This window comes from Falco peregrinus, unplaced genomic scaffold (genome assembly GCF_023634155.1).
Source record: "Falco peregrinus isolate bFalPer1 unplaced genomic scaffold, bFalPer1.pri scaffold_51, whole genome shotgun sequence".
In the NCBI taxonomy this organism is placed as follows: Eukaryota; Metazoa; Chordata; class Aves; order Falconiformes; family Falconidae; genus Falco; species Falco peregrinus.
This window is the reverse complement of record NW_026599615.1, coordinates 720,537-729,571: the sequence shown is the minus strand read 5'-3', so window position 1 is coordinate 729,571 and position 9,035 is coordinate 720,537.

Below are 9,035 nucleotides of genomic sequence, written 5' to 3'. Positions count from 1 at the left end.
TTTTTGTTGAAGTTTAGCAGCAGATAGACAAAATTAGCTGGAGGGTTACTTACTTTCAAGTAGATCCAGTGTTCCACTCCTCTCCTGGCAGAAAAGTACCTTCAGGTTTTCAAGGCACAGATTGTGTATTTCTTGTGGTATGAACTAATTTCTTTTAACATTCAGCTGTGCAACTCACCAGTTCCAAGAACTGCGTGTTATAGTTTGCATTCTGAACAAAGCTAAGTACTTCCCTTCCAGGGCTCTTTTGTCTTCTAAATGCATCCTCCTTGGTTGTATTTCATGTTACTGTGTTCTCACTGCTTCTCAGTAAATGAACATATTAATCCTTAATTTTCTAGGTTTCTTGCTCCATTTGCGAAAGAACCATTTTCCTTCTCTCAGGAGCTGCAGATGCAGATTACCACTGTGCCAGCTTCTTCCTGTCTGGAGTGGTTCGGCAAAAGGAATTAGTTCCGGAAAGTTCATAAACGTCTATTTTCTTTTCACTTCTACTACACTCCACAGCTGTCTCACTGTGCTCTTGTCACTTTTCTTTCGAGTATACTTATGAAAACCCATCACAGCAGCTAAGGTCTGCAGGGTTGGAAAGCTGACCTGCCAACACAAGGGGCAGAAATACGGGAGGCAATCTTTCTCCCATCAAGTAACAGTTCCTCCACAACTCTTTTACTGTTTGGGATATCCCTGAGAAAATGCAAAACCTCAATTTTGGCTTGTTGCAGCATTCACAATGATGGAGAAAAAGCTGTCAGGATTCACTTGTCAGCAGCTTAGGCAGTTGTGGAACTTGAGGTCCATTTGAAAATGCTTCAGTTATTTGTATGCAGTAGACCTAAATGCAAGGGCATTAAAATCTGGCATGAAAGCCTATATGAGCAGGATATGCTCTAGTCTGAAAGAAGACAGGTTCTGATTGAGATAAGATGAAACACAGACAACTAGAAAGAAGTACAAGTGCAATACTGCTGGTTGACTTCATGTTTAAAAACATGGCACATCAGTGCAGAGAAAAACTAGTCTGTAGCATCCAATTAGAGCTGCTGCATTTTTCCAAGCTATCCGGCTTACTCTGCATCCAGGCAAAACAGTTCACAGAAATAGTATATTCACTTTTTTAAGTATCACTTCAGGAGAAAAGGAAAAAAAAAAAACCAGACAACAAGACACACAAACCCCCAAAACTGTCGCTATAGAGGTATCATCTACAGAGATAAAGAAGGCCTAAAATGAAGCAAGAATTTATAGAATCACCTTTCTAAATCTTCAGTTGCTCAGTCTTGAAAATATGGGGGAAGAAAACTGAAATGCATGTGAGTTAGCATGCAGTTGCATAAAGCTATCCATGAGATCAACTAGGACTCTAGGAATTTCCAGAGAAGTTGATCCCACCACATCTGCTTTCTCCCTACCTGTGAGAAAGGACATCATGAATATCAACCTTCAGACAGATGAGATTCCTTCTCCCTTTGAGTACTGCATCATCACAGAGAGCCCAGCACCCCCAGAACAGCAAGAGAGATGAAGGAACTGGCACTTACTGCCACAGAGCATTTCCAGTCGGTTTGATACTGCAGGTCAGCTACAAGCAACAGGATCCAACTCACGTTCAAAGAGCTCCAGCTCTACGTCTTATTGAACAATGGAAGTGGTGCACTCTGGAAACTCTAATTTAGATGTCCCACTATATATGCTGGTAAAAGCATATATATATATATATATATATATATTTATATACACACATATATACACACACACACACACTGATTATTCAGACATAATCTGGGGTTTGCCTCACACCTCCTGCAATGAAGCTACTGATACTTACCTATCGTCACACATACAGGGCATTGCAAACCAAACCATCCTTGAAACAACTCATCAGCAACTAGTAGACTCTGTATTAAAACTGTAGCAGTATTAATATTTGATGTCTTCACAACAGTAAAGATTTATTTATTTTTTAAAAAGCAGAAAAGTCTGAGAAAGCCATTATTTGTCATGGGATGATCCAAAGGCTGTTAATCTCCTGTCTACACCTTAATGAAAGAAAAGAGGAGAAAAATCTAATTTAAGCAAGTGTTATTAGGGATAAAAAATTCAGACTGATGTTACATTAAATTATTTGGGAGGCTGAGGTATCCAGCCATGGTCCTCAGTATAAAAGAAAATTATAGGGTCTATCAACTAGAGAAGCGGTGCTCTGAGCCTATGTGCTGGCATGCTTACAGTTTTTTTAATGTCTGGCAGGTTGTTTTACAAACTAAACTCAGCAAGATGACAATTCCACCACAAGGTGCTTCAGATGGTTTTGCTAATAATTTTGATCAGCTGAAATGGAGAAAAACATAACTTCATTTATTTGGCTTTTCCAGAACCTGTCAAGTCTGAGCAGAACCATTAATTTCCCCCTTCTGCATCTCCCCCACCTTCTTCCAGAAAAGACGCACTTCAATTTTATTTTTTTTTCTACAAGTATTCTGCATAATCAGCCTTTTTTCCCAAAACAAATTTTGGTCATTCTTTGTTCTCTTCCTTTGCTAGAAGGAAGTGCCATTTCTTGAGAATATTCATTGGAGGCTGGTACTGCTACTGCTGCAAACATGGGAGTGCTAACCACATCTACTGGCTTTTGTTTTAAGAGCCTTTGAACCAACTTTGTTAATGGACTGAATGCAATTTAGACATGGAACTTGGCTAAAATGTAGCTTCAATTGGCTATTAAAATTTAAGAGCCAACTAAGATAGCTAATTACAAAAAAGCTCCAGTGATAATGCTAAGCAGAATTAGTAATAGCAAATGACAGTCTGTCTAGTCTTATTCCCAAAGGGAAGGAAACTCTTAACTAAGAAGTCAACCAGACAATGTGCAGAAAACCTAATTGCATTACTGTTATTATGGCATCCCAAATCTGGCAGCTCACTAGGATAAAACAGTGAGTAAAGTCTGTCAAACTACTCAGGAAAGCAACTGACCCCCTTCTTAATGCTAGCTGTAACAGACATCGGGAATTACATTATCATTTTAGATTAACTTATTGGGAAATATTCCTGTAAAAATTAGCAAAGCAGCACCATCTAAAAAATATCTTATACCCATCCTGAATTTGATTCTTTCGCCAGATATTTTAGATTAAGGAAAAAAAATAGAAACAATCTGTTTGCAAAGCGTTCAAGCACTGAAAGAAGCATTCCGTGCTTCATTATCAATAGCCTCATTACACCATCAGCTGAAGTGCCGACTAGCTCTCCTGTGAAGATTTATCATGTATAGTGGCCACTCTGAAACATAGGTAGCGGAGTCTTTTACATTCCCTACTCAAGAGTCTCCCTGCTGTGCTGTAAATGTCAGTCCGTTTTTTTCACGGCTGTGCGCGCAGATTGGAAACAGCAGGAGAGCTTGGGAGCATGACTGCAATACCAGTAAGGACACTTGTCTTCACGGTACTGCTCACGTGGCTCTGGGAATGCAGGACCCTGCTGTTCTCTAATATTTACACACACCTGGAGCCATCAGGAGCAGTAGATGCAGTCTAAAGGCAGCTCGCTTCTTTTGTGTTGGGGGCTTCACTTTCAAACAGGGATGGCAACAAAATCCTACTGTTTCCCTGTCCCTGTTCTGCAAAACAACACACACGTGTGCAAGCACATACAGCACGCAGTATGTACAGTAGCACTGCAGGGATTATCACAGCCTTCCGCTTCGCTTATCCTGACCATCCCACGCTTTAAAACATCATTGCAGTTCACAGTGAGCCAAAGACATTCTTGCTTGCCGAGACTGTAGTTTTGCAGTCTCTTGTGAGCAACGGCAAGCCCTGAAACAACATTCACCTAGGGTGGAAAGCACCCTTTTCTTCGCAGAACACTTGCCAGTACAAACTTTTTCCAGGACTTTTTTGGGGTGGGAAGAAGCAGGGGTGGCTTACGAAATCTGCACCTCAGAACATTCTTTTCAAATATATGGAAATGTCTGTGTTTCCTGCATTTGGCTTTGGCAGTCTCAAAAGAAAACACACTGCTTGTAAACTTCAAAATAAAGAGAGAAAGTTTACTGGTAAATAAGTTTCTAAAACAATTAAAATGTCAAACAACTAAAGTACAAAAGAATGACATTAACTTTGAGTATGCAAGACAGCAAGAGAATACCATATGCTTTCCTGACAACAGTTCTTCGGAATAGTGTAACATACTTTTTGAACAAAACGATTAAATGAAGTCATTAAAATGATAGTTCGGTTTGAGGAGTTTTAAATATGAGAGAGGCTTTAGCAGTCCTGTTTTTGCATCTGAAATGAAAAGAATGCTATGCTTAAAGTCACCAGCCACACTTTGCTGATTGAGTCTGTATAGCGGTCAGAGTAGAAACGAACTTTTAAATATGTTATTCCAGTTTTATTTCAAAACAATGGATTCCCTTGTTTTCAAAACATAACCTCAGCATTCATTCAACATTTTATGCTACAACATATTTATTTCAGTAGCGATTCAGACATAAAATCAAGCTAGCAGAGCACTGGGCATCCACACAAATACACCACCCACTGGCTCACATGCATTCATTTTGGTTTGCCAAGCTTCATAAAGCACTCTCCCTGATAAGAATAATGTTCATGCCCTAACATTTTTTTTTTTTTTTTTTGCAGTATCTAAATGTAAAGTAGTGGTATTTCACACCAAAATTAAACACTGCATTTTTTTACTTACAACTCTGAAAACAAGACTCAAAGCCAGGCAAGGAAGTACTTTTAAGAAAGGTTATGGAAGGTTACATGCTTCTCAACTATGAAAAAAAGGTAAACCATTATTTTGTTATGAGAAGCACATGTGAGTCAAGCTTCCACTGGAACTAGACACTTTACAAAATGATTAATAATTACAGCTTTTCACTAACATAAAAAGAAAACCCAAGGGGGCAGTTGAGAATGGACCTTGGATTTTGGTTTGTTCTTTTCTTTGCCCTGGGCCCTATGTCTGAAATGCTGGTCTCCTCCTTTCCAGAGAAAATCTGAATAATTAGAAAAGTGACACAAACACAAATACTATGAAAAAAATAACTAACATTCACTACCTGTTCTCCAAATAATTGTTTAAACATATTTTGTAACAAACTGGAATGCAAGGACGTGATTTTTGTCTTAGATTCTCTTTTTTTAATTCAAACACTTGAAAAATATTTAAAAGGTGTCTCTACCATTTCAGACTTCCTCTTGGTGTACATTCTAAGTGGCCCTCAATAGGACTTACTCAAAATCAGAAGAAATCAGATGCAACACCACTGTTCTTTATAAAGTACCCACAACAAAAGTAAATAAAGCTTTATTTCTACATTATAAAGCAGAAAAAAGCACTTTAGTTTGCCTTTAAGACATGGATTTGTGTATATAAAGAAAACACATCCTCACTTCAAAGTTGGCAAAACTGCATTTGTATTGAAGTATTCATAAATTGTGCAAATATTTTAATAAAACAGCTATTTAATAAACATCTATTTTAATAAAACATGTATTCTTCAAAACAGGTACAAACATCATTTCAGGATTCATCACTTTAAAAGGAATGAAATAGATTCCAGTGCTACAGTAACCGAAAAAAAAAAAAAAGACAACCCAGAGGTAAGCCAAAGAGCAACTTAATCTGTTGTTCCATCTGTAATTTACTTCTGGACTCCCCTTCTGGATGCTGTGCCTTTCTTGGCTTTTGGTGAGGTCATCTTCCGCCTTCGGGTAGCTACTGCATCAGCAATTCAAACAACAACAACAAAAAAAGACAAGACTTTCTAAAAAATAACAGAAACAGATCAGAAGAAAATACGTATATTCTTAAACAGGACAGATAGATTCAGATCATGCATTTAGTTTTGACGGGGGGGCAGGCGGACACATGACAGGGACTCAGAAGAATTTACCACAACTTCTGGGCACAACATTTTTTCCTGAAAAACATGTTGTACAATTCAGCTTCTCAAACGGTAGCATTGCATACCTTGGAGCCAACTTAATAGCTCAGGTCCACTAAAGGATGAAGAATCAGATCCTCTTCAAAACCTAAACCCCTCCTTCCTCCCCACGCACCAACTTTCAGTTCCATGATCCCTCCCAGCATTAAGCCATTTTTGGTGCTCTTTAGCCCTTCCGCTAAGCTGATCCAGCTCCACAATCTGGCAAAGAACTTTTCTTTGGTCTAATAGTTTAGCGAGCTGCAGCATCTTAGAGCATTCTGAATGAAGCTTATACAAGGGGAGGTGGAAGGCACACAGGTAGAAAAAAGGAAGATTTTTGTTTGGCACTGTTGAGCTGTTAAATCAGCTCAGCTATCGGTGCAACTTCACCTACACATTTCAAGCTATTATTTGGCAATATTGTATTAGCAAGTGTAGCAAACAGTGCCATCTAAGTAAGATTCCTAACAAACTTGGCGGGCAGGTTGTTCAAAAAGACCATACTCAAATGCAGCAATAAAAAACTTTGATTCTTTCCTGCCCACTAACAGGGAAAAGGGGAAAAAACCCCAACAAAAGACCACAGCTCATTTCTGTAAATCACATTCAACTGTAGTCACTTTGAGAAAAAAATATTACTTACCATAAAAATTGCTACCATTTTCACAAATGCAGTAACAGTAATATGTTTTTCATCTCTTAGCCACAGTATTATTTGGTTTACATTTTTTTTATCCTGACGTCACCCTTGAAGTCAGTATGCCTAACTATTTAAGTTCTTGCTTGTAAAACTATATGTAACTCTACAGTTCCTGTTAACCTTTTAATCTGGATTACTGACAAAGAAAAAAAGATAAAATTGAGTTTCATGGAAGTCTGTAAGAAAGAAGCTGTTTGCGTAAGGCAACAGCCTTTGAGCAGTAGGAGTCACTGATTGTCCAAGCTCAATGAGTATGTCTGGGGGAAAGTAAGAGGTAGAGAACAATACAAACCAAACCCAAACAGTTCTGAGTCTACCCAAAGCCAAAACCACACCAAGAAAAGCAGCAAACTACTGCAAACAGTTTTGCTTTCCTGTTTGCTTAATTTTACACACCTTAATTTGCTCTGAAAATGTTGATTTGAAATTAAAAATACCAAAATTTGCTTTGAAGAATTCTAGTCCTGAAAATAAAATGGAGAATGAAAAAATATTCTTGTTCCTTTTTTGTCCAAAAGCACTTGCTGCAGTCAACACATAACTATAAAAAAATTGCCAGACGATACATCTTTGATTAATAAATCACTTTAAAAAAACCAACACAACGGACAGCTCTGGTGATAGTCTCTCATTGAGCAGAGCAGCTTTACCAATGAAAAATATGTTCTGGCAAAACACAACGCTGCCTCCCCCCCAGCTGCTATGTAAAAATCATTGTACCATTCTGGTACCCTTACGCAGCTAAAAGATATACAAGCAGGTATCATAAACGGAAGTAGTAAATTAACTGTGTAAATCTTTCCTTCTCTCAGCTAAATTCTGGTTTATGTTCAAGAATTATTTTATAATTTTCAGAGTCACAAAATACAAAAGTATTTCAGCTACTATAACTGTGAATTCTAGCAATAGACGGTTCTCCTGAGTTTTCCAATGGAGTATTCAGTGGTATGTAGGTCAAGCTGTCCTACCAACTGCATGAGCTGTAAGTTTTCCTCTCTCCACCCCTCCCGAGATTTTTTTTTTCCTGGCATCTTTGTATTGCAACAGAAAGCAGAGAACGACCCAAGTTTTCTCTTCAAGAAAATACAATAACCTGATCTTTTCCCCTTTCATTAATCCCCACTGGTTATGACTGAGGTAACCGTGATTTTTCTTCTCATCCAATCATAAGACTGTGTGATCAAACACGGCAAAGACAGGTCAAGTTCATGGTTCTGCTATCACAAAGATGGTCAATATGAAAATGATGAACTTCAGTAGGAAGGTGTCGGTTTATAGAGAAAAAAAGAAATGAGTTACCAGATTTTCACATTTGTATTTCAAGAATGTAGTGTTTCATGGTTGACACAGACAATACAAGCAGCTGCAGCTCACCCATTCCTCATTCAGCAAGAGCTTACCCATTTCTAGTGCCTGTGCTGGAACATCAAAAAGGAGAAGACAGCTGCCCTGTCTCTGATTTGTCCTTTATGTTTATTGCATTAATGGATTGTTTTCAAGGCTTTTCTAAACAAACCATGATCATGGAGAATCTCCAAGTGAATCATAACAAAAAAGGGAAAAAATCCTTGTCATGGTTCTTCTATTCATAATTTCAAACTTCAGCAGCAGAAAGACTCTCTTAAACTAATTAATTATGTTCAAGTCAGAATGACTGCTCTGAACCCAGGTTTATCTTCAAACTTTTCAGCTATTTCAGAACTAAAGGTCTTTTGTACCAAAAAGCTTGTCTGTGTTTTCAAAATTAATTAGTTTGATAACATATACTGCCCCCTCCCCACAAACTTTTTGTGTGGGAGAAACGCCAACTCTATTCCTGAAAACAGAAGTCCTGTGTGGGCAGCACCGAATGAGGACACAAAGCTATTACAAGGGAAGGAGAGAGTTTTTATAAAGCAGCTTACACTGAATTAGGTTGAAACAGCAATTTAAATGCGGAAGAACTATATAGGCAAACCCAAACCAGATGGTGTCACCGCACAGCTTGCTTTGAGACTGGAACAAAGTTCAGCAGAGGCATAGAGTCTCACAGGCTCTAGAGGAATTATTAGACGAGTTGACTGTGATATCTGTGTAAACAATATCATAAAGCAACTTTAGAAAAGAAGCCCAGCAGTACTGTGTATAGTTTTGGGCTCTATCCTTCAAGAAAGTTCTGAGCAAAATGGAGGTAGGGGAAATACCAGGAGTGGTGATCATGGTTTCTAGCTTTAGGAAAAAAAAAATAAATTGAATTTAACGAGTTTATCTGAAGAAAGGAAAAAATTAGAGAGAGATGTGATGTGCAAATGTGTACCACATGTGCAAAAGGTTGCTGCATAAAATGAGAGCAATTTTCATGTCCACAGTGGATAGGACAACGAATAAGCTTAAGGGAAATTTGTATTAGGTACT